We start from the raw sequence: 25223 nt of genomic DNA, 5'->3' as shown, positions 1-25223 counted from the left end.
GTGCCACGATACCAGTGATCCTGTATGGATTTCTGTGTCCCAAAGGTTAGTTTCTGTTATAGGTCAACTTATGGAATGTAATAGGTCAACTTATAAGATATCAGAAAGCTTACTGTATATAAGTTCGGCTTAATTACTACCAGTCTTGTCTCGCTTCTGTAACAACGCCCGCATGCTGGATAGATAACTTAGGTTGCAAAACTCTCCCCTGCCCCTTTTACTAAGACCTGGTCAAAGGCAAGGTCAACAGTGAAAGTCACCTAGTCACTGTCTCTCGTGGTGTCTAACTATGACTGGTCATTTTAAAGGGACTAAGAACTTTAAAATATTAGGTTCCCACCAAAACTGTCTGTGTATTACAATGTAATTGGCTATAATAAAATGCTGTAAATTATAATTAGTTAGCTAAATAATGATGTATTCTGTCCATATAAGCCCACGGCCACCCTTGTTCACGGCCGCTCTCCGCTCCGTAACACCAGGGAGATCAGGTTTGGCCCGGCCGTAAAAAAAAATCATGCCTCCCTTCGATTCGGCGTTGGTCTTTTCAACGTCAATCTGCAACAGTTTCATTTACAGGCACTCAGGACAAGAAACCCTATGTTGACTCTGGCAGGAAAACTGCCAGTAGAGGGAAGTTATTAAAGACCTTGTTGATGATGCATTCTTACCGAAGAGCAGACAACAGAGGGCTTCAGAGGTTGAAACACACACACACACACACACACACACACACACACCCCATCCTGGAGCCGTAAGCCCCGTGGCACACGCAGAGGGTGGAAATCAACGACATAAGCTTTTAGGCTAAGCTGCTCCTGATGGCTGCCAAGCCCATGCTTGGTGACAAGTTAGAAGAAAAGTCCCTGAGTGTATCTGTCATTTCCTGGGTATAGACTAAAAGATGCAAAATGCCAGGTGCTTTCCTCTGATGCGTGGGAAGGAAAGGGAGGAGCAAGGGGCAAGTAGACTGTAAGTTCAAGGTTCACAAAGGCAAGAGAAGCATCGAGTTACGGCCACTACAAAAGACTCCTGAGCATATGGTCAAGTGCATTTTGAAGTACAGCTTGTTGCAAGTAGGAGTCAGATCTCTGGTTCACAGGATACTACAACTGAAGACTTCGATGTCTGTAGATTTCCAGAGATTACGTAAATAAGGGTATTTTAGACCGCCATTTTTTGTTTTCTTTTTCTTTTTTCTTTTTAAAAAGTTTTTTTAATGTTTTTATTTATTTTTGAGAGAGAGAGACAGCGTGAGCAGGGGAGGGTCAGAGAGGGAGGGAAACACAGAATCCGAAGATAGGCTCCAGGCTCTGAGCTAGCTGTCAGCACAGAGCCTGATGCGGGACTCAAACCCACGAACTGTGAGATCATGACCTGAGCTGAAGTTGGACGCTTAACCACTGAGCCACCCAGGTGCTCCTTGTTTTGTTTTTCAACGCAAGGATGTTCCGTGTACCCCCCTCTCTACCCACCATGAAGAGATATGGGAAGTGGCTGTGCTAGGCAGTGTCTCACAGTCAGGCTGCAAATTCTCCATGTCTAATTTGACTCAGGCTCTGATCCCCTTAAAAAGTCCACCTCAACCACGAGGGGGTAGTTTTTCCTTATCAAGAAAACAGAGCAGGGGTGCCTGGCTGGCTCGGTCAGGGGAGCATTTGACTCTTGACAACAGGGTTTTAAGTTCGAGCCTCATGTTGGGGGTAGGGATTATTTAAAAATAAAATCTTAAAAAATACAAAAAAGAAAACAGAAATCAGAGAAATGCAGTGGGATTTCCCATGTCCGGAGACAGCGCATCAGCCACAAACAGATTCTGTCGTAGACTCGAAGTGTACCATAAACAGTTGGAGGGAAACGCTGCAGGGGTTTGAAGAAATTAACAGGACATGTTTAACTCTTGGTGGATGGTAAGAACACTCCCTCCCTGCCCTCCCTTCTCTTGAACCTGTTCACAGTTACACAAGGTAAATTCCATTTACTTTTGACAAGTGAGGCCAGTGGATTTCCTTAAGAGCCAGAACCCCCGGTGGTCTTGGGCAAAGTGTGCACCACCCACCCAAGAGCCCAGAGCAGAGTAAGGGGTTTTGGATGGGCAGAGTTTGTGACTAGAAAAACACAGTGAAAGATACGTAGCTTCCAGTTATGATGGGCCAACCTGGTCCAAATCAGTTTTTGGTCCCATCTTCTGGAGTTTTCCATCAGTTAAACACCTTCGACAGCAATCCCTCATGACAATTCAGCCTTCACTCCAAACTCCATCTATTTATTCCTTTGGGATTCTTTTTTGTTCTTACCGTCATAATGATCCAGAACAACTTTGCATTGTTTTGACTGTTTTTATTTGCTCATGCATGTCTCCTTTAATTTTCCAGTGAGCTGTTCGTGATTAGAAAAGAGCCAGAGAGCTCACCCAAGCATCTCCGTGACAGCCCTGGACAGTGTTTTAAGTATTATTTAACTCGTTAAACAAAATCCTCCAATGTTGTTTCACTTGGTTTCAGGATACAGACTCTAAGGCATGCCACAGAGGGAGGGATCACGTATTTACTATGTTTTACCTATGTCCCTGTGTGTGTGTATGTGCTGGGGGTGGCCAGAGAACTTACCAGATGAACCTAATGTCTCCAAAGTCTTAGCCTTTTGGGATCCCTTGTATCTAAAACAAAGCTCTTGATTTGACAAATCCTTAGTAGGATCCCTTTTCAAATTGGGGTCAAAAAGCCAGATGAAATAGGTTAATAATGTTTGCCACCTCTGTGGTAGTAATAGAAATGGTGCAGCTTAACCAACAACATGTTTCTGATATAGGCTGATGAGAGGACAGGAACACAAGTCACTGTCCCCACAGACTGCCCTACAAATGTCCCCACACTCCAAAGAAGACTAAGAGGAGCAGACACGGAATAACTGGCTGAAATTCTCTAAGATAAAAGCTGGTAGGAATCTCTCCTGCCCACAAAGTGCCCACAGGCAAGTTGGCAAGAAAAGGTAGTCTGGGTCTCCTTCCCCACACGACCGCCTCAGGGGGCTCCACTTCCTATCCTGACAAGCATGCAGTCAATGCAGGAAGAGAGGTGTGGCCAAACGTAATACAAAACAGAAGAATCCAAATAGGAGACAGAGGGAGAGTGAACTTTGAAAAAGAGAAAGCAGTGGACTATCCCTGCTAGATACATTGCACCCTTCCCCACCAAAAAAACGTCTTCAGAGAGATACAGAACTGTTCACATCATGCTGGCTTAAAGCTTCCCTTCCGTTATATTATGGTGGTAAGGTGAGACTCTGCAAAGGAGAAAGAACTATCTCTTGTTTTTGAGTTTGAATCTATAAAACCCCACCAGAGACATGAGCAGCAGAGTATTTACAGGCATGGTTTTGGGGACACTTGAAGAATTCCAGCACTTTTGACTTTCTCCAAAACCCTCAAATCCATGATAAGAAATTGTGATTAAAATTAGATTTTTAAGAGTTGCTTTTAGGGGCATGTGGGTGGCTCAGCCCTTTGAGCGTCTGACTCTTAATTTCTGGTCAGGTCATGATCCCAGGGTCGTGGGATGGAGCTCCGTGTCAGGTTCCCCACTGAGTGTGCAGCTTGGGATTCCCGCCCCTCCCCTTTTCTCTCCCTCTGTCCCCAGCCCCTGCTCATGTTCTCACTCTCCCTCTAAAATAAAAATATTTTAAAGTGTTACTTTTGACATATTTACTGCACGTAAGAAGCTTTCTTCTACAGAGGAGCACATCCCATGTTGCACTGATCTTGACTCTATTGTTCACTGATGGTCGGGAGCCCCCTTCCACCCTCTGTCTTTACTCTGATATATGCCACCTCCCTGGGCAGCTTCAGGGCCCCTAAAGAAAAGCCTTTCACACCTTCTTTGGTCTCTTACCTTAGAGAATCCTTATCCACACTCTACCCCCATTAACGACCGTCCCTTGGAGTTTGGCACGGCTCACTACTTCTGTTCCGCGTCTGAAATCCTCAACCCTACTCTTCACTTCCGAGGAAGCTTCCAGTTTCCACAGCCTGACTCTACCCACATCTTGTCTTTCAGTCCCTTCACTGTCACCTGGCCATTCCCAAGCAGATCGCCCATGTCATGATCTATCACTTGCCCACACCTTCGTCAAACCTTCAGCTCCTGTGACCCCCTCTCCTTCCCCACACCCACACCACCACAGCTCACCGTCCACACAGTCAGGGATGGACCTCCTGTGTAGCTGGCCGCTGCCGGAGAAAATCCCCCAGCTCGCGGTGAGGTGCCACCACCTCCCCACGGTCTCTAACCCTGGCTGGGCTGAGCCGGTGCCTTGGTGATAATCCTTCTCATTCCTCTCTCCTTCCCACGCACCCCGGCCCTCAACCCTTGTCCATTCTCTTCAAGCTCCTACCTCACCAGCGACCTCTACCAAGCTCAGTAGAAGATCTTCATGGAAAAATCCACGGCAGGCAGCAAGCCTTCTCCAATTTGCCACACTGCCACAGACCATCTATATTCAGCCCCAACCTCCAGTCCTCCTGCGCAGACAGTGGAAAAGATCCTCTCCTCCTCCTCCTCCTCCTCCCGCCACTCAAAGCAGGTCCACCTGCCAACTTTCTCCAGGCCGTTCGGCTCGCTCCCTCCCAGCCTTCCTTGGGCACCACACACTTCTCACCGTCTCCCACAGTGAACTCCTTCCTTTCAGAGTAAGACTTTCAGAGAGAGCGTCTATACACCCCGATTCACGTTCCGGCCCTGCTGATCAATTCCTGACCCACTGCCCTGTCCCTCAACTGAAAAGGGTCTTCCCACGGTTGCATGATGTGACCGATGCTGAATGCAACAGGGATGGTAATACCCTCACCTTAACGCTGTAGCAATATTATTTTATTTGTGTTAACAAATATTAATTTATAAGTAATTTAATAAATATGGATATATATGTGTATTAATAAATTATAAATAAACTAATATTGGGGTTAATCCTGTTTGTGAACTTGGCATGGGATGAGGGAAATAAGAGCCAATAGAGAGAAGGGGGGGTTAAGAGTATAAGAGAGAGTATACAGACATGCCTAGGCATACAGTAGGGGATTAATACATGGCAAGCTATGTAAGTGTGAAAAGCATTAGAAGCATGAACCTCAAACTTTTCTCATGGACTTGCCTAAAATGCAAATAGGATCATGTCACCTTTTAAAAATAAAAGAAATGTTTTAACATTTATTTATTTTTGAGAGACAGAGCGTGAGCAGAGGAGGGGCAGAGAGAGGAAGACAGAATCCAAAATAGGCTCCAGGTTCTGAGTTGTTAGCAAAGAGCCCGATGCAGGGCTTAAACCCATGAACTGGGAGACCGTGACCTGAGCCGAAGGTCTGACACTTAACTGACTGAGCCACCCAGGTAGGTGCCTCTTAAATTTTTGTTAATGTTTATTTGTTTTGTGTGTGTGTGTGTGTGTGTGTGTGTGTGTGTGTGTGTGTGTAAAAGAGACAGAGAGAGAGAGAGCGAGCTAGAGTAGGGGAGGGGCAGAGAGAGAGGGAGACACAGAATCCAAAGCAGGCTCCAGGCTCCAAACCTTCAGAACACAACACAGGGTTCAAACCCATGAACCGTGAGATCATGACCTGAGCCAAAGTCGGATGTTTAAACGACTGAACCACCCAGGCGCCCCAGATCATGTCACTTTCTTAATAGTAATCTTTCTGTCGTTTCCCATTGTCCACAGGATGAAGCCTAGAATTTTTAACCTGACATATCACCTCGTTCACTGACCCAGCCCCCGCTCCCTCATGTCCCAGCATCCTGTACTCCTCGCCTCCCCCCACCCACAACACTGCATGGAAGACTCATTATTCTACTTACAGGCCACACCAGGATCTCTTTGCTTCCAAATGACTCTTGTGTCTGGCAAACTTTGACTCATTCCTCAAGAATCAGCTTCAGGGTCAGCTCCTCTTGGTAATATTCCCTGATCCAAATCGCCTCTCATCTTCTTGCTCCCTCCCAGGTTAGGGGACTGACCCAGGTGTCACCGTCCGTTCTGTCCCCTGAGGCAGCACCTATGTCCTACATAGCAATCTTGTGCTCTCTGTCCCACTAGGCTGCACAACCAACGCAGAACACTGTTCCTGCCTGCGGCTCCCTTTGCTAGGCATGTCCAACATACACATTTGCTGAAGGAATGGCAAACAGAAAGAGGACTCGGAGAAAACACTATAGTGCAGCTGCCTTATATGGACTACAGTGAATATCAGAAGGTAAAGCTAAATGGTGATCTAGCCTTGGTAGTTAAGCCCATCAGAGTCATGTCCCTCAGTTTACAAGTCTGTAAAATAGGAAAACACGTGGCAATATACTTCGACATTTTTTATTTTTTTAATGTTTTTTATTTATTTTTGAGAAACAGAGAGAGACAGCGTGAGCAGGGGAGGGTCAGAGAGAGAGGGAGACACAGAATCTGAAGCAGGCTCCAGGCTCTGAGCTAGCTGTCAGCACAGAGCCCGACGCGGGGCTAGAACCAACGAACTGAACTGTGAGATCATGACCTGAGATGAAGCCGGACGCTTAACCGACTGAGCCACCCAGGCGCCCCATACTTCTACATTTTCAAATGAAACAGAAGAAAAAATATCATAATATATGTAGTCCAACCTCCATCCCAGTATCTTTCAAATACACAAGTCACCTTGGCAAATAAATAATAGAGAAATATAAGGACTGGGCTCCTAAGTAGCAGGCTTATTATATTATGTAAATCTCCTGTAGTGGAGCACCTGGGTGGCTCAGTAGGTTAAACATCTGACTCTTGCTCAGGTCATGATCTCACGGTTTGTGAGTTCAACTCCTGTGTCGGGCTCTGTGCTGACAACTCAGAGCCTGGAGCCTGCTTTGGATTCTGTGTGTGTCTCTCTCTCTGTCCTCGCTCATGCTCTGTCTCTGTCTCTCAAAAATAAATTAATTAATTAATTAATTAATTAATAAGTAAATAAAAATAAAACTCCTGTAGTACTTTCCAGATGAGAATAAATGTCAAAAGCTGGCTAAATCTCAACTGGCAGGATTATATTCTGCAACTCCTTCTGCAGGTGTTTAGGACTGACCTAAAATGATTCTCCAAACCCAGTATTTCTTGGGTGGCTACCAAATGCCAGAGTGAACATTTAAAAAGCAAAAAAACCAAAAAAAAAAAAAAAAAAAACAACCCCACACAAAAATCCCACACACGTGCACACAAAAAGAAAAACAAAAACAAAAAACCTCTCAAATTATGAAGTGAGATCTATATTTGACTGTAAATAGTTATATATATTTGAATGCTACACAGTTTAAACAGTTTGGAGAATTGAGTTATGGTCTTATTTTATCAATTCACAACTCATATAATTTAAAACAATTCATTGGTCACAGAAAGAGAGATGTGAGATGTCAGATGTCTTATTCAGTTAAATCATGAACAAAGCAAATATTTCCTTGAAAAACGTTAAGCCTTCTACTAACAGGCTAAGAAATCCCATTACCCAATTTCTTTGATTTCAACAAAATCCATTTCCATATTCACGGCGGAAGTTACCGAGTTCAGGCTATAAGCATGAAAGACTATAGTATTTTTTATAATGAGCTTGGAGGAAAATATAGAAAATAAACAAGCTTCCCCCAAAGAAAAATGCCTTTAATTGCATCTATAGTCGTTTGTAATTATTTCCTGTAATTAAAAACTTGTCAGCCTAAGTCTGCTTAGTATGAATGTGGTCGTTTTTGACTCACAAAAGTTGTTAGTGACCTAAGCATCCAAACTGAAACCAAGTGAGGAAAAGCTTCTGAGAGGTAAAGTACAGATGCTATTAAGCACATCCATAAACACGGACTGGGGAACTTTGCCTTTTTTTTTTTTTTTTTTGGGAGAGAGAGTGCATGCATGCTCATGCTTGCACTTGAGTGGGGAAGGGCGGCAGAGGGAGAGTCTTAAGCAGGCGGGATCCCAGGACCTGGGGTCATGACCTGAGCCGAAATCAAGGGGGGGGGCACTCGGCTGACTGAGTCACCCAGGCCCTTGCATTATTTGGTTGAATCAAAAGCAGCTATAATCCCCTATTTTTGGCTTAAAATGAAATAACTGGGCTGACCAGGTAGGTCTTTCAATTGGTGCTAGGTAGAGAAATCGAAAGAATGTTGAGTTGCTTTTATTCATCAATGCTTCCCTTGCTGGAAGGAAAAGAATGATTTGGTGAGAAACTACATAACAGAAACTTAGTACTCAGAGTCTGGAGTCATACAAAATTACCCCAAATTAAGATTTTTAACGTTCACTTGGAGAATGCAAAAATGTCTCAGGAAGGCTTCTGAAGTCTCTAAAGCCAGAATCAGCAATGGGTAAAGAAGATATTAAGGGGATAATGTCCTTGAAACTGTCTGCCTCGTTGCCCATCAAATTAAATCTATAATAATACCTCCCACTGAATCTTCCTTCCTGAATTGTAAACCTCTACGAGTAGGGTCTGGCCCATTTGATGGGTACAAACATATATATTCGTTGATATTAAATGAACCAATCTTCTAACCTGTACTAATGGAAAAAGGATAAACCTTATATTAAATTGGTAAAAAAAAAAAAATCCCGTAAAATTAAGAAGTTGATGATAGCACTTAAGGTCTCTTAAAGTATGTATTTGGTTCTAAAAGACAAGTAAAATCACGGAGAATTCTTGAAGTCAACACTAAAGAAAAACAATTAAAATGAGGAAGAGAACTACACAGACATCTCGCCAAAGAACAGGACACAAATGCGGAAAGAGTACATTGAGATGTACATTCCACATCATTTGTCTTTAGGGAACTGCAAATGAAAATAAGCAGCTCCCACCGCAACTCTTATTAGAATGAGTAACATTCAGAAACCCAACAATACCTGTTGGAAGGGAGTTTGTCAGTTTTTTATGAAGCTAAACATCACCTTACCGTACAATCCAGCAATCTTGATCCCAGGTATTTATACAACGGATCTCGCAACTTACAAACGACTCCACTCTAATGTTGATAATAGCTTTACTCATAATCTCCAAAACTTGAAGCAGCAAGGTTTATTCACCAGTAAAAAGCTATCAAAGCAACAAAAGGACATGGATGAATCTCAAATGCACACTGGCAAGTGAAAGAAGCCAATGTGAAAAGGCTACGCAAGGTGTGATTCCAATTATATGACATTTTGGAAAAAGCAAAACCCTAGAGAAAAAGATCAGTGGTCGCTGGGTGTCTGGCAGGGAGGGAGGAGAGGTGAACAGGTAAACCACAGGAGATCTGGTTTTTAGGATGATAGAACTATTCTGTGGGGTACTATAATGATAGGCATGGTATCCTACACACTTGTCAAACTCCACAAAACTTGAAAGCACAAAGGGTAAACTTTAATGTATACAAATTTAACATATTATTTCAGAGTTTGGGTGACCACAGGATGAAATACAGATTGTGACAAAACAATCTAACCACATAACAGACACGTGTACGAAACAATCTCTGTGATGGCTTGCGTGAGGGGTGAGGGAAGTGCTAGACTAATTAACTTTGGGAGGGATTGAAATCTGTGAGACTAAAGACAAAAGAAGCTGTACATAAGCACTGTGCTCTAGTTGACAAATCCGTTTCCCTAGGGCACTGGCTAACATCCGACACCACTAGTCATGTTCACTGGAATTGAATGCTCAAGGAAATGAATGACACATGGTGGAAGCAAGGTTTCTCACTGCTGGGAGTAAGCGGTTACAGATGAGCGAGGATAATCCATGTGGCAATGGATTCCAGTTGGGAACATCAGTGTGAACTCTTATTTACTTACTAAACAAATAGATAGTTATATATGTAAATACCATAGATACGTGTATATACATGGATTAATTTCCACACATGTATTTCCTTGCTAACATGAAGAGGCCCTAAAAGAAGAAACATCCCAGAAGCAAAAAAGCAAATCTTGGTTTCTAACACTATTTTCCAATAAAAGGGGCCAGGATTCCTTAGAGAGATGGCTGGTTCTAGGATTGCGGCAGGAAACCTATAAGAAGAATCTGGAGTATCTTTTAGTGCCGTAAAGTAAAGAAGTAAAGACTTTCATACAGATGAGAGTCTATCAAAGGAATACAGGGACCAACCAAAAGCACTTCCAATGGCCAAAGTTGGAATGATGTCAGCAACACAATAAAGTAGTATTATGTGTAAAGTAAAACCCAAAGTACAAATAAATATCCATGAGTCTACGTAGATATAAATCATTGATTAAATAAATGCAGAAGAGATAAATCTCGCATGCAGAGGAAGTCCAAATAATTTATGTGGATAAACTAGATGACCTTGGGCATGGTGATAACATTTCAGATATAATACCAAAGGCATGATACATGAAAGAAATAACTGATAAGCTGGACTTCATTAAAATTAAACACTTCTGCTTTGTGGAAAACAAGGTCAAGAGAATGAGAACACAAGACACAGACTGGAAGAAAATATTTGTGAAAGACACATCTGATGAAGCACACATTATCCAAAATATACAAAGATCTTCTAAATCTCAACAATATGAAAACAGACAATCCAATAAAAAGTGGGCCAAAGACCTACACAGACACCTCACTGAAGAAGAGATACAGATGGCAAATAAGCATATGAGAGGACGTTCCACATCATGTGTCATCAGGAGGATGCAATCTGAAATGACAACAGGATACCACTACAGCCGGTTAGCATGGCAGAAATCTGGAACACTGACAACAGTAAATGCTGGTGAGCAAGAGGAACTCTCACTGGTTGTTGGCGAAGAGGCAAAAATGGTACAGCCACTTTGGAAAGCAGTTGGGTAGTTTCTTACAAAATGCTCTTAGAATATACTATAGCGAGTGTGCTCCTTGGTATTTACCCAGTGTTGGGAGCTGCCAGAAGTACAAAGATCAACCGCCTGCAGGCAGGGCAGTGTCGGCCCCTCAGGCACTGTGCTAAAACTTCAGTTTGGTTCCTCCTTTACCCTAGCCTTAATCTCTTGACCCTGTTTCCTAGCAACCGACCTAGGTCAGCTGCCTTGTTTCCCGCCTTGAACCCTTTATAAGGTGTGGGTATTTTCTCAATAAACTGAGGCTTGATCAGAGATTTTGCCTTGCCTCCATTCTCTGTGCTCCCTGCCCTACCCTGTTCTCACCCGCTCTCTCAGGAACCCATGACGATCGACCCACCAGCCGGGCCAGGACAGACAAGTACGGACCGGACAACCCAGAGGAGCTGAACTTTTATGTCCACACAAAAGCCAGTTTATGGGCGTTTCTAGAGGCCAAAACTTGGAAGCAAGTCCGATGTCCTTCAGTGGGTGAATGAATTAATAAGCTGTGGGCATCCAGACAATGGAATATTATTCAGCACTAAAAAAAATTCAGCTATAAATCTATGAGAAGACATGAAGGAAACTTAAATGCATATTACAAAGTAAAAGAAGCGGATCTGCAAAGGCTACACACTACGATTACAACAACGTGATATTCTAGAAAAGGCAATGGTGTGGATCCAGCAACATCAGTGGTTCTCAGGGGTGGGAGTATGGAGAACAATGATTAGGGGGAGCACAGAGGATTTTTCAAGCAGGGAAAATACCCTACATGATACTGTGATGGTGAATACATGGCGTTATACATTGGTCCAAATCCATACAATGTACAACACCAGAAGTAAACAATAATGTAAACTGGGGACTCTGGGAGAATGATGTGTCACTATAGGTTGGTCAATCGTAATAAATATAGCACTCTGGTGGGTGATGTTGATGATGGGGGTAGGGAAGGAGGAGGGAAATCTCCATACCTTTCCTTGATTTTGTATGAACCTAAAACTGCTCTAAAAATTGCCTTCATAAAAAAAATTTTAAATACCTCAAACAAATCTCATTTGAGAAAGAATATGCAGAATACCTGACCAAAGTCACCAAAGTCACTAAGAACAAGGTAAGTCTGGGGCACCTGGGAAGCTTAGTTAGTTAAGGGTCCGACTTCGGCTCAGGTCATGATCTCATGGTTCATGGATTCAAGTCCTGCATCGGGGTTTGTGCCGACAGCTCAGAGCCTGGAGCCTGCTTCAGATTCTGTATCTCCCTCTCTCTCTGCCCCTCCTCTGCTTGCACTCTGTCTCTCTCTCAGAGATAAATATTAAAAAATTTAAAAAAAAAAAGGACAAGGAAAGTGTGAGGAGCAGCCTAAGGAGACATGACAACTAAATGGATTATTAGGTAAAAACTATGGAAAGTCAGATAAACTGTGGACTGTAGACAATAATAAAATAATAATATATCAACACTGGTTCATTCACTGTGACAAATGTACAATAAGGAATTGTACTAATAAGGAAAACTGTGGGCAGGGGGTTTTATGGAAATTTTTTCCTCTAAATCTAAAATTATTCTAACGCAAAAAGTTTTTTAAAAAGAGAAGTCAAGGTTTGAAAATTACATTATGTTCTACCAAATACTACATATCGTTGGTCTAGTTTGAATAGTTAAAAAATGTTGATTTGAAATAAGCTATCAACGCACCAATCTAAGGAATATTGCTCCTCACATGTGTTGAGATGACACTATTTGAATATATACACAAATTTCTCTCAAATCCTTGATAACTTTGTTTTCCTAAATAGAAAAATATAAATCTTAAATTGAAAGATAATTAGATTTATTCTTCTACTGAAATAGTTTGTGTATGAGGGGAAGATCATTTTCTTTTTTTTTTAAGTTCTTTAATGTTTATTTATTTTTTGAGAGAGAGACAGAGTGTGAGTGGGGATGGGTCAAAGAGAGAGGGAGACCAAATCCAAAATTCGTAATGGCAAGATCATGACCTAGGTTGAAGTCAGGCGCTTAACCAACTGAGCCACCCAGGCATCCCGAAGGTCATTTTCAACCCAGAATGCAGGCAAATTTCAACTTCAGTGGCAAAGTTCAGCACCTTTCATTTTAATTCATAGCACCCTATCACTTTATAGCACCCCTCCAGAGAGGAACATTTGTTACAACTGATGAACCTACACTGACACATCATAATCAACCTAAGTCTACCCTTGCACCCCAGATTGTTCCAGAAACTGTGTCCTTGAAACATGGAACCTCATTTCCTGCCAACTCAGGCAAGTCATGGTCTTAGTCTTGTTTAGAATTCATTGGCATGAACCTCAAGAAACTGCAGGCATTTGCTTGTTGGACACGTATAAATGTCCGCTTCATACGCTTCCACGTAAAAGACTTCACCATTCTGATGGATCTGTCATGAGTGGTGAATGATTGAAGTGATTGTGCCTAATTAAAGAAGCTTCCCTAAGACAATGAAATCACAAAAAACCAAAAGGGGTTCAGAACTCTCCTTATGCCCCGTATAGGACTCCAAACTTCATGGGGATGGAGCTTCTCTGTTCTAGGTCTTGCCCCATGCACCTCTTCATCTGGCTGTTGATCCATAGCCTTTAATATTCTTTGTGATAAACAAGTAATTGAATGAGTTAAAAAAAAAAAAAGACTTCAATATTCCTTTCTAGAGAAGCTCCAGTGACAACCTGAGCCCACAGGAACCACACCCACCTCTTCAAACCTATCCTCAGGAGCCCAAGCTCTCCATTGCATTAAAAATGATAAGGGTCCATGTGTTCAGTTTATTTTAGGGAATCTTTTCTTCCACAAAAGAACTCTTCACTGAGCCTTGCATGCCATGAATCATCAAATTAGATTCTAAAAAGTCAAATGTCAGGGGCATCTGACCTCAACCAACTGAGCCACCCACTCTTGATTTCAGCTCAGGTCATGATCCCAGGGTGGGGGTATCAAACCCTGCGCTGGGCTCCATGCTGAGCATGGAGCCTGCTTAAGATTCTCTCTCTCTCTCTCTCTCTCTCTCTCTCTCTCTCTCTGTCTGTCTTTGTCCTTCTCTCATCTCCTCTCTCTCAATAAAATAAAAAAATCAAAAAAGGAGCTAAGTGGTTCCGTCGGCGAAGCACTGGACTGTTGGTTTCAGCTCAGGTCATGATATCACAGTTGGTGAGAAGGAGCACCACATCGGGCTCTGCACTCTGCACTGACAGAGCAAAGCCTGCTTGCCGTTCTCTCCTTCCCTCTCTCTCTCTGCCCCTTCCCCCTGCTCATGCATGCTTGTGTGCTCTCTCAAAATAAATAAACTTTAAAACTAAAAAAATAAATAAAAATTTAAAAATAAAATAAAAAATAAAAAGTCAAACATTAAACCTGGAGACCCAATGACAGAGACTTTCCTTAGAACATCAGAGCTGCAGTCACCCAATGAACTTGAGCACATTCAATACCGCTCACTATTATTTCTGTCCACTAGCAATATTCTATCTCCTTTTTACCATAATATCATGTTTCACACATAACTTTTCCCCTCTGGCACTTCACAAAGAAGAAAAAGGTTTTCACTAGAGTTAATTGGTGACTTTTCTTTCTATTTTAGATTTATTACATTCTAGTTTTATAAGTTATCACATAAATTTCAGAATCTTAATGATAGGCTCTAATTACTTTGTTTAATTGTAATAAAATAAATATTTTAATAACTATTTATATTTAATATGCAGAATTCATAAGCCTTTGGTTTGGAATATCTTTCTCATATGCTCTTTTGTGAAAACCCTTCATTATTTTTCACAGACACTTAATTTTCTAGATAAATTTTCCACATACTCATTAACCAGCAATATCTCCCTGTTGAATGGTAACACCTCCACTTGGGTAATATTATAGATTGTAGAGTGATGTGTTAAAGGCAATTATGACTGAGTCAGACGCCCTCAATGCCAAAGGACTTTGAAGTCAAGGATGCCACTCTGCTCTTGCTTCCAGCAAATTATATAATGGACAGAGTAAATTTTTTTATTCATATACAAAACACAGATGTAAGGGACCAGAAGGAGAAAACTCCAAGTCCCTAATTCCTACCGCATCTTTTCCCCAATCATAACCATGAATTTGAGCCCACCCTCAGCAGATTCAGTTCCCTCCACTCTTCGTTACCGGTGCCTTCGCAGTCACCAATCTCCAACCTCTTTTTTAATTTAAAATCAAAGAGGTCGGTGGCCACTTGCTGAAGGTGAATATCTATCTAGTATGACATTGTAAAGCATACTGGTGGTAACTCCCAGTTCATTTTACAAGGAAGATCTGGCTGTTGGAATTAGTGGACCCCAAAATCATGGTGCTTTGGTTCAATCCTAATTTTCTAGAACGTATGTCATGGCTTGAACTAGCATTGGTGATTTACATCAGCCAATGGCCACCTGTGTATGTTGGAGTCAGGTATAATACTGGCTCCTACTATATCAAAGCCATCAAACCAGAGCTCATTTACCTACAGGGATAAATCTTTGAAGGTAGAGATTCTGCAACGTAGTTTCCTGTTGATCACAGAATACTCTGTAAATTATGTGACTAATGCTTTCTGATGGAGATGGTGACAGTTATGACATGTCGCATAGCCTGCTGAAATTTTCTACAACTGAATAAAATAATCAATGGACTCTAATTGTCCATCACATAGTTAACTTAGCATCTCTGGTATATGTAAGGCAGAAGAATTACAATTATTCCTAAAGGTGTTATGACAAGGTAATTGTACATTTATTACTTGAAGATAATCTCTAAAGTAGGAGTTTGCTAAGCATCAAAAAGGGATCAGAGTTGAAATAAGATGAATTTTCAATTTTAAGAGGATATGAATGATGTTAAAAATGTATATCCCTTATTTTGATGACTTGAGAATGTACTTATGAAATGTTGACAAATTTAAAAGGTTAGAGTGTACAAAAAGATCCCACTTTTGTCTAAAAATATCTATGCTTAGATGAAATACTGAAAATCACACACAAAAATGTTAACTCAGATTATTTCTTGGGGACGTGGCAATGAGGGAATCATTTTGATATTTTTCAAATGTTTTAACCGCAATAGAGAAAAATGTTAAAAATCAGTATTGATGCCATTCCACAAAACCTAGTTATGTCCACCCTAACAAAGTGGAATCTGGGGATTTAGTACAAGACCCTCTGAAAGGCGTATTATGTGAGGCAGGATGTATCAGAATAGAAAGGACACACACTCAGCTCCGGAGTGGAGGAGGGTCAAACACAACCCCTCCCCCTCCACAGGACAGGCAGATGCTGGCAAGATGACTGATGGCTTTCAGGAAAGCCCACAGCGTTTCAGTTTTGTATTCTGTCCCAACAGATGAAACTGGAGGATTGCTCCCGTCTATGATGTACAAGCACAGATCTCCTAGAGAAGGTCAGGAAGCTTCCTAAGGCTCTAGAAAGAAGTATGTGTGGCCCTTTTAGTCACCAGAGCCTCAGTCATAAATAAGGGATGTAGCACCACCTCATCTCCAACCTGTCTATTAATCTCTCATCCTACAACCAACACATTCACCGTGAATGAGCAAGATGTGAAATCTCTTCATGTTATAGTGCCATTACCATGTACACTGAGGCACAATAGGGGATTTCGTCCTAGGGCCTTTTAGTCTGAGTTACCTTGCTAAGACATTAAAGTGTGTGTTGGACACAGCATTCATTTTATATTCTTGGCTGTCTGTAAAGATCTAGGATCATTAAGTGTGCCAATTTCCTCTGCAGAAACTACTCTAAATAAACATCTCAAATAGAAATGCAATTTGGAGATAACAAGGTATGAGTCCGTTTTTCAAAGACAGAACAGTTTTTCCAATGTGCGTTTTGGATGGTTCTGTATGGCCTTTCCTGACCCAGGAACTGAAGCACAGCCTTTTAAAAAAAATGTTAAACTGAACGCCAATGAATGCTAACAAGTCTCTCTTCTTATGCACACAGAGACTTATCCTCATTGCTAATCATACAGGAAATCTTTGCAAAGCTGAGAGGTGAACGTAAATGCCAAGCATCCCAAACATTAATTTTGATTCCTGTACCCTTTCAGCAAACCTGGAGAGCTCCAGAGGTTTAAATTAAAATGTCCTCCATGTTATTGAAGAGAATACTTATACAATTAAAAACAACTGTATTTACCTACAAACTAAAACCTTTTTGGTTCTATTTTATTCGCAAAGTAAGAGATGCAAGTGAGGCATGACCAGGAGAGTTCAAATCATACACCCTGAGAGATAAATTTTGTAATCCTCTAAAGAACAATGTTTGATCACAGAGCTCTTCAGCACTTAGACATCAGATTTTGCTATTGGTGGGCCTTGACCTATGTAAATAATTTCCCTCAAAAATGTTTTACTTTCTTAGAATATTTTGTCTCCATAAACTTCATCTTGCCATTTTTCTAAACTTGTGAAAATTTGCTTTATTAAAATACAGTTTGAGGGTTTTTACTAGCCAACAAAAAATGTAGAAAGTTCCCTAACCTGTAGCTGATCAATATAACTAAGCAAAACTGGTAGAAGGCAAAGAAGTCTTCTGAGGAAGTATTCAGCTTTTCCGGTGGTGCCTCACTGCGCACAGGGTCTGTCCTATGACCATATCTCTGCCCACTCCCCTTGGTCATTCCATCCGCCCCCTGGACTTTGGATGATCTGTTGGCAGGTGACTCTCAGATCAACCCCTCTAGCTTACATCTCTCTCCTGGGCTTTACTTTATGCCACACTGCCTAATGGATAGTTTCCCTCCAATGTCCTATGCAATCGCAAACACAATAGCCAAAAACAAATTCCTTATGTACTTCAACCTCTCAAACAGCTCCCTCACCTTTTGAAAGACACCATCATCCATCCTGATGTCTATGCTAGAAACCTGAAGTACCTGTCTCCTCTTTTTCCTTCATATTTCACTTCCATCCCCCAAATCCTGTTGATTTCAGTTTCTTAATGAACCTTGAATCTGTCCCCTTCCCTCCAACCTCCTTACCACTACATCTACCCTGGATCAGGGTCTCCTTCATCTTGCAAGATACCACAACAGCCTGCTTCCAACTGTCCCAGCCTCCTGTCTGACAAGTACCTCCTGACCCTGGAGTCCATCTGACCTCCACCTTGTAGCCAGTGGACTCTGTAAAACCAAATCCATGCCTAAAACCTTCCAATGGTGCACTACCACCCTCAACATAAAGTCTGGACTCTTTGACACGGCCTCGTGGTTCTGCACATCCTCCCTCTACCCACTTCCAACAGAATGTGATACTCATCACGTTACACCTGTGCTCAGTGCCGTGAACTTTGTTCAGCTCCACTAAAGACCCATGCTCTTTTCCCTCCAGGCCTTTGCATAAGTGACTCTGTCCCTTCTAGGGGCAGTCCTCTCTCTCCTTGCTTGGCTACCTCATCTTTCACACTCAGTGGAGAGGTTTCTCTTACAGGGAAAAGTCTCCTACCCTGCCAAGTATGGCTTTAGAAGCCCCATCTATGTGCTCCTATGTTGCCAACTTCTTCTGTTATCACAGACTTCTCACAGTCTAATTTAACTACCTGTTTGTTTGCTCTCCTACTAGACTGTAAGCACCAGGTTACCCTATTTCTTTTATTCCTTTTGTGTCCCTACTGCCTACATAACACCCAGACGAGAGCCAGCAGCCAAACATTCACTGAATGGATGAATGAGACTCAAAAGAAGGGGGCCACCACTTTCCTAAAGCCCACTGCATGGCAGCAACCTGCCAGATGCTTTCAACCGATTATCTCTTATTCACACAACTCTGCAAGCTCTGCATTATTTGTGAACATTTTATAGATGAAGGTCAGTAGAATTAAAACTGTCTTCTCCAAGTCACACAGCTCCCAAGTGAATTGAAAACCAGGTCTGTGTAGTTTCAAACATGCCTGCTTATCTCCCTGCAAACACTGTCTCTCCCTGAAGTCCGTGCACAATGACCACAGTTCTAAGCTTTGGGCCTCACATAGTAACTCTAATCCATCTTCCATCTAATCGTCTTTTCACTAATGAAGACTTTCCAGAAGCTGCTGGTTAGGTGACCCTTTGCACCCGTGCTGTAGCTTGGACCCTCTCGCTTCTCCATGGTGCCTCTAGCCTTCTCCAAAGTGGTTCATCGAGGCCTTGCTCATCCTGGTTATTTTAGCACACAGCCTAAGCAGTGTCACCATGCTTTAAAGCATCTCATCCACGACAGCTTCCTTGACTGCTGAGACCTTGCATTGACAGGACAAAAGGCAGAAACCATAGAGTTGTCATCCAAAAGCCCCACGAAGCAAAGCCAACGCACACTGCTTTATTACAGGAGACAATGAACCCCAAGCCTGGCTGGTGGCTGGCAGTGCCTCTTGCTGCACTTTGACACCTGTCTGTTCAGGTAAGGGTGAGTCAGAGAGATGATCTGGGAGAAATCTAGAGAGCGGAAAGGTTTCATCTTCCTTTACAAAGACCACCCATCGCTTCTCAGCCTTTTGGCTAAGATCAAGTGTACAAAGACCACCCAGCGCAGCAACTCCCCCACTGTTTTCGAGGGTTCCCTCTAGAAGGGAGACCTCCCACAGACTGGCGGCTCTACTGCATATGGGAGCAACTCTAGGTCCACCCCAGAAATATACAAACTATCAGAAATAAATTCAGGGGCACGTGGCTGGCACAGTCGGTAGAACATGCGACTCAGTCGGGATCATGAGTTTAAGCCCCTCTTTGGGCGCAGAGCTGACTTAAAAATCAACAAATAAATGAATTCAGCAATTCAGAGAAGGCCATTCCCTGGAACTAACCAATCTGGGCAAAGAGTGGACACAGCCTGTATTTGAAAAGTCATCCCCTTTTGATCAGGTTAGAGTTAAGACTTGGTTTGAAGGAAACAAAGATCTCCGATCTGTAAAAACTAGGGGTGAGACTGCAAGGGGACAAAATATGAAAAGTTTTTGAAAAATTCAAACCCAGATTTCCATAGGATTTAGTAGTTATCTTGAAAACAGTAAGAAATGCTCTCAAGCTAAGCAGAACTAGGTGGAATTTGAGGTCGTTTTGTCTTTAGCATTTCTGAAATGACCTTCCTTTTTCAAAGGAGATCAAAGCTGAAATGCCATATGATTTCCTTTGTGTTTCTGTGATCTGTGCAATGACATCAATAAGATGGATGATCAGCAAATAGCATCCGACTCCCTTTGTACTATTATTAGAATAACATGTAAAATGATACGAAATGAAACTGCACTGATTCCAATGACCTTGCAGCCCAACTCAATCAGTTTCACTAAAGAAGAGCAAAATCAACAGCAAGTGCTCAAGCTGTTGAATTTATGAATCAGATTCAACTTCTCTTCCACACCGGAGCAGGCCTGGGTCAAAAGAGAAATGGTGGGGGACTGGAACAGCATTTGCCTCCTCTGTAAAATTTATGGCAACACTGTCAAGTTCACCGGAGGGCTAAATCTGGAAGAACAGGTTCGAAAAGAATATAAAAGAAGCAAAGAAGGCTTAAGTGATGGGCCGGACTCCTGCATCATAACTACAAACACGCTCTACTTCAGAAAATTCTATCAAGAACCAAATTACTCTGATAAAAGTCAACAGAGCCAACAGCATCGATCTCACCCCGTATTCTATTTTCTGGTCAAAAACAAATTTTTAGTGAAGTATAATTAACAGATAAAATTTTAAGATATTTAAAATGTGTACATCATTCACCTGCATCATAAGCAAAGGCTTAATGGGAATGAAAGATACTAGACATGACTATATTATCATACAATTCATCCTCATTATTCACAGTTTCCATATTTGCAAACTCATCCAATTGCTGAAATTTATTTATCCCCCCCCCCATGTTGACACTCTGAGCCCTTCTGCTGTCATTGGCTGGCATGCGCAGAATGAACGCGCTCCCTAGCTGACGTCCAACAAGGCCACACTCTACCATCTTATTTTAGCTCTCCTACTATTAAAAAATTCTTTCTGCACACTGTTAAGTGCCATGCTCCCCACATTTTTTCTGCCCCTCCTTTTTTTTGTGATTTCACTATTTAAAATGGCTCCCAATTGTGTTGAAGTTCTATCTAGGTTCCAAAGTGCAAGAAGGTGGTGATATGCAGATGGACAAGATAGTTGTCTTAGGTAAGCTTTGTTCAGGCATGATTTACAGTGCTGTTGGCCACAGGTTCAACGTTAATGAATCACCAATACATATTAAACAAGGGGTTTTCAAACAGAAATACATAGGAAACAAGGCTTTGGGTTGACTGATTGATAAAATGTTGTGACTAGAGGCTCTTGGGAACCTAACCTTATATTTCCCTTTAGAAAATCCAGTGTTCTGTAATAAATTCAGTATTCACTAATTCAATGTTTACAGCAACTTACAGAACACAAGTATGACAAATCACATGATAACATAACTACTGCAAATCACAAGAATCCACTGTTTTCAAATTATAGCAAAAATGTTACCACTATGTAAAATAATACTTGGAGGCAAAAAGCAAAGTATATTTAGAGCTAGTTGGTTCATCTCTTTTACTTTATTTCAGATTTATGAATTTGACAATTGCTGATCACTGGCTTTTGTTGGGTACTTCAGTGGTCCTCTAAATTGTGATGTTTTATTAAGAATCTGTCATAATTGGGGGCGCCTGGGTGGCTCAGTCGGTTAAGTATCCGACTTCGACTCAGGTCATGATCTCATGGTTTGTGAGTTTGAGCACTGAGTCAGGCTCAGTGCTGACAGCTCAGATTCTGTGTCTCCCTGTCTCTGCACCCCTCCTCCACTCACGCTCTGCCTCTCTCTGTCTCAAAAATAAAAAAAACATTAAAAAATAATCAATAAAAAAAGAATTAATATGATGAACTCCAAGACATGATGTATATTTTCATCCAAAATCCTCAAAATGAGGATTTCACAGGTGCACTATTCATATTCACTGGGTAGTTAAGGCTTCAAGACCTCAAATCTAGTCTTAATCTATTCTGTAAACTAAGACTAGTATAAACTCACTCCACAAAGCTGCTCTTTTCCTAAAGCATTATGATATGTTAGGGCACTGCTTCAACTCGGAAGCAGTGGGTTTATTCTGTCTATTATCCAATCGAGGCCACATGGCCTCTGTTACCCAAGACGTTTTTTTAAATGGAAATCTAAATTTCTTTCTGTTTATTTTTGAGAGAGAGAGAGAGAGCAAGGGAAGGGAAGAAAGAGACAGGGAGACAGAGGATCTGAAATGGGCTCTGCACCAATAGCAGAGTCCAATGCAAGGCTTGAACCTACAAGCCATGAGATCATGACCTGAGTTGAAGTAGGACGCTCAACTGACTGAACCACCCAGGAAATCTAAATTTAAACAACAAGGTTATTTAGAAGAAAAATAGACAAATCCTCTTGATAAAAAGTAAAAGTTGTTTAACACAATGTTAGCACCTTTGTAACCATTTACTTTTGTCTGATCTGGGTACTACTTTGTTAAATCTATTTCCAAGATTTTTAAAAGAAAGCAAAAGTTGGATTTTCTTTCAACAAGTCTTAGAAAAAGCATTCCTTATTCCCCCAAATTACCCAATAATATTAGACCAACCTGAAAATAAGCATCATTCACTTCAGGTCTTCCCCTGACTTCAAAGTTTCTAGTTATTTACATAAAATCAATTCATGGAAATGTGTGCTGTTAGAACTACTTTGATAATATGTGGATCACAAACTCTTACCTTATTATTTATGAGATTTCAGTTGTTTAATGGCTCAACGCATGTATTTCTAAGTCATTTGTGCTGTATCAAACATTTTGCTCACACCAGTCAAAATGGCTAAAACTCAGGCAACAAAAGATGGTGAGGATGTGAAGAAAGAGGAACCTTTTTGTACTGCTGATGGGAACGCAAACTGGTGCAGCCACTCTGGAAAACAGTATGGAGGTTCCTCAAGAAATTAAAAATAGAACTACCCTATGACCCAGCAATTGCACTACTAGGTATTCATCCAAAGGATACAGGTGTGCTGTTTCGAAGGGGCACATGCACCCAGATGTTTATAGCAGCACTATCATCAATAGCCAAAGTATGGAAAGAGTCCAAATGTCCCTCAACAGATGAATGGATAAAGAAGATTTGGTTTATATATACAATGGAGTATTACTCAGTCAAAAAGAATGAAATCTTGCCATTTGCAACAAAGTGGATGGAACTAGAGTGTATTATGTTAAGCGAAATAAGTCAGTCAGAGAAAGACACGTATCATATGACTCCACTCATACATGGAATTCAAGATACAAAACAGATGAACGTAAGGGAAAAGAAGCAAAAATAATACACAAACAGGGAGGGGGATAAGACATAAGACACTCTTAAATACAGAGAACAAACTGAGGGTTGCTAGAGGGGTTGTGAGTAGGGGGATGGGCTAAACAGGCAAGGGGCATTAAGGAAGACACTTGTTGGAATGAGCTCTCGGTGTTATATGGAAGGTAGGAATCACTGGACTCTACTCCTGAAATCATCATTGCACCATATGCTAATTAACTGGGATATAAATTTAAAAAAATAAATTAATTTTAAAAAATGTTGCTGCATTGAGCATCTGCTCTAATTAAACTCAAGGTCTTACGCTATTATGTTTGGGATCATTATCCACATTCTTGAATTGAGATAAGGATGGAGACACCCCACGTCACTCTCAAAGGGGTTCTAATTAAGGAGGTGGTGGGGGACAGTTGAACACAGAGAGGAGCAAAGGGTCTTTATGTGGGATCCTCAGTGCCCTGAAACAGCAACCCGGATGTGAGAGATTCTGCCACATTGTCTGCTTCAAGTGCTCCTAAAGGAAGAACTAAAAACAACCACGAAAGGGAAGTCGCAGGGTGTGACTGGCTTCAGAGAAGACGGCTAATGCCTCACATGGTCTAAGGACGTCTCTAGAGAATGGGGAATGACAGAGAAATACTTAACTTGATGTTTATTTTTCAGGTGTTCTTCCCTGTTACTTTGCCAAAGTTAATAAGAGTCTGATCTCTTGATAGTAACCACAGGGAACTTTACCAATCTCTCCATGTAATTCTTAGACTGCCTCGCTCCCTTGAGTTGGGCAAAATGGGGCATCTTACACACACAAAAATGCCAGCTTCTCTCTCTTGTATATTTAGTGTGGCTAAAATAACGTCTAGAAAATGGAGTTCTCTCCACATTTTAATATTTTTCCTTCACAAAGGCTGCTCTCCACAAATAGTCAACAGACCAATTGTCTAAGGGGCAGAAGGGCATAGACTTTTACACATGAGGGTCCCCTGACATTCCTCAGCAGTCAGAGACTTCTTTCTCAGAGCCCAGATCTCGGAGAAAGAATCAGACTGAAAGCTATTCCCCTGTTTGTTCTTTTCATTACGACTTTTCAAAGAAGACTTTATTCTAATGTGCAGTTAGAAGAAAAGGAAAGTTAAGAATTTTTCCTTCAGGCGAATAACTCATAAGGGAAAAAAAAAACCCTTCAATATGATTTATTTCACAGGGATCACTGAGAAGTGTGTGGAAAGAGATCGCGGATGAAATTCCAGAATGGCTGTTAATGGTTACTTTGAAAAAAAATAAGTGAAAACATTTCGAAGACAATTATTTAATAAATCCATTATTATTTTAACAGCTATTTCAATTAGGCTGAAATGCGGTGAGAATTTATGGATGTACATTTCAATGTGACTCGAACTGGACAATCAGTGAACCTTGGAACTTTCTTCTCAGTAACAGTGGGGGATTTGGTGAAGGCAGGGCTCTGCAGAACGTGGCTTTGGGAACTCATGCTTTTCTCAACTCAAGGAATTTTAGAGTTAAAGAAACCTCCAACATCATTTCATCCTGCAGGCAGCTGGAACATTTTTTCCAACAGGTAAGATGAGCAAAATAAAAAAAAAAAAAAAAATGAAGGGAGTGAGGTCACACTCCCTTGAGCTTCCCTGGGGCTCCAAGCACCAACCTGGACTTTTAGTGAGCAACGTGGCCTTTCCATAGTGAGCAGTGACTTTCCTGGTGGTTCTTCCAGATCTGTATTTACTGCCTAAACACAGTGCATCTGTTAAAGGAATGGGACCCTAACCGTGTGGAGAGAAGGGAGTAGGAAGCCTGAGAGGAGAACTAATGCTGTAGCCTAAGGGTAGAGAAATGCCAAGTTATCTCCCCACTGCAGACGCCCACACCCTCACCCTGTCACCGCCCTATTTTTCACTCTTGTGACTGTCCCTGCGAACCTCGGTCTCTCTGTGTTTCTTGTAACCAGCCTAAAACAGAGGTGAGCTCTAAATGAACCTGGCAATGAGTGTTATCTTATCTTGTATGAG

The 25223-nt window shown here is 41.6% G+C and overlaps 1 protein-coding gene across 12 annotated transcripts in view; it reads right to left on the bottom strand.

Moving 5' to 3' along the window:
- Positions 1-25223, bottom strand: part of KIAA1217 (KIAA1217 ortholog) — a 426188-nt gene that overhangs the window by 221318 nt on the left and 179647 nt on the right. The window contains exon 1 of one of the 12 annotated variants that reach the window (XM_029953663.1): positions 4188-4240. The exons of the other annotated variants lie outside the window; for them this stretch is intronic. The gene's annotated coding sequence lies outside the window, so the exon portion shown is untranslated. Of the gene's footprint in view, positions 1-4187; positions 4241-25223 lie in introns of those variants that run through there. 12 annotated transcript variants of the gene reach the window in all.

This window comes from Suricata suricatta, chromosome 10, assembly GCF_006229205.1.
Source record: "Suricata suricatta isolate VVHF042 chromosome 10, meerkat_22Aug2017_6uvM2_HiC, whole genome shotgun sequence".
NCBI lineage: Eukaryota > Metazoa > Chordata > Mammalia > Carnivora > Herpestidae > Suricata > Suricata suricatta.
This window is presented reverse-complemented; position numbering and strand designations above follow the sequence as displayed.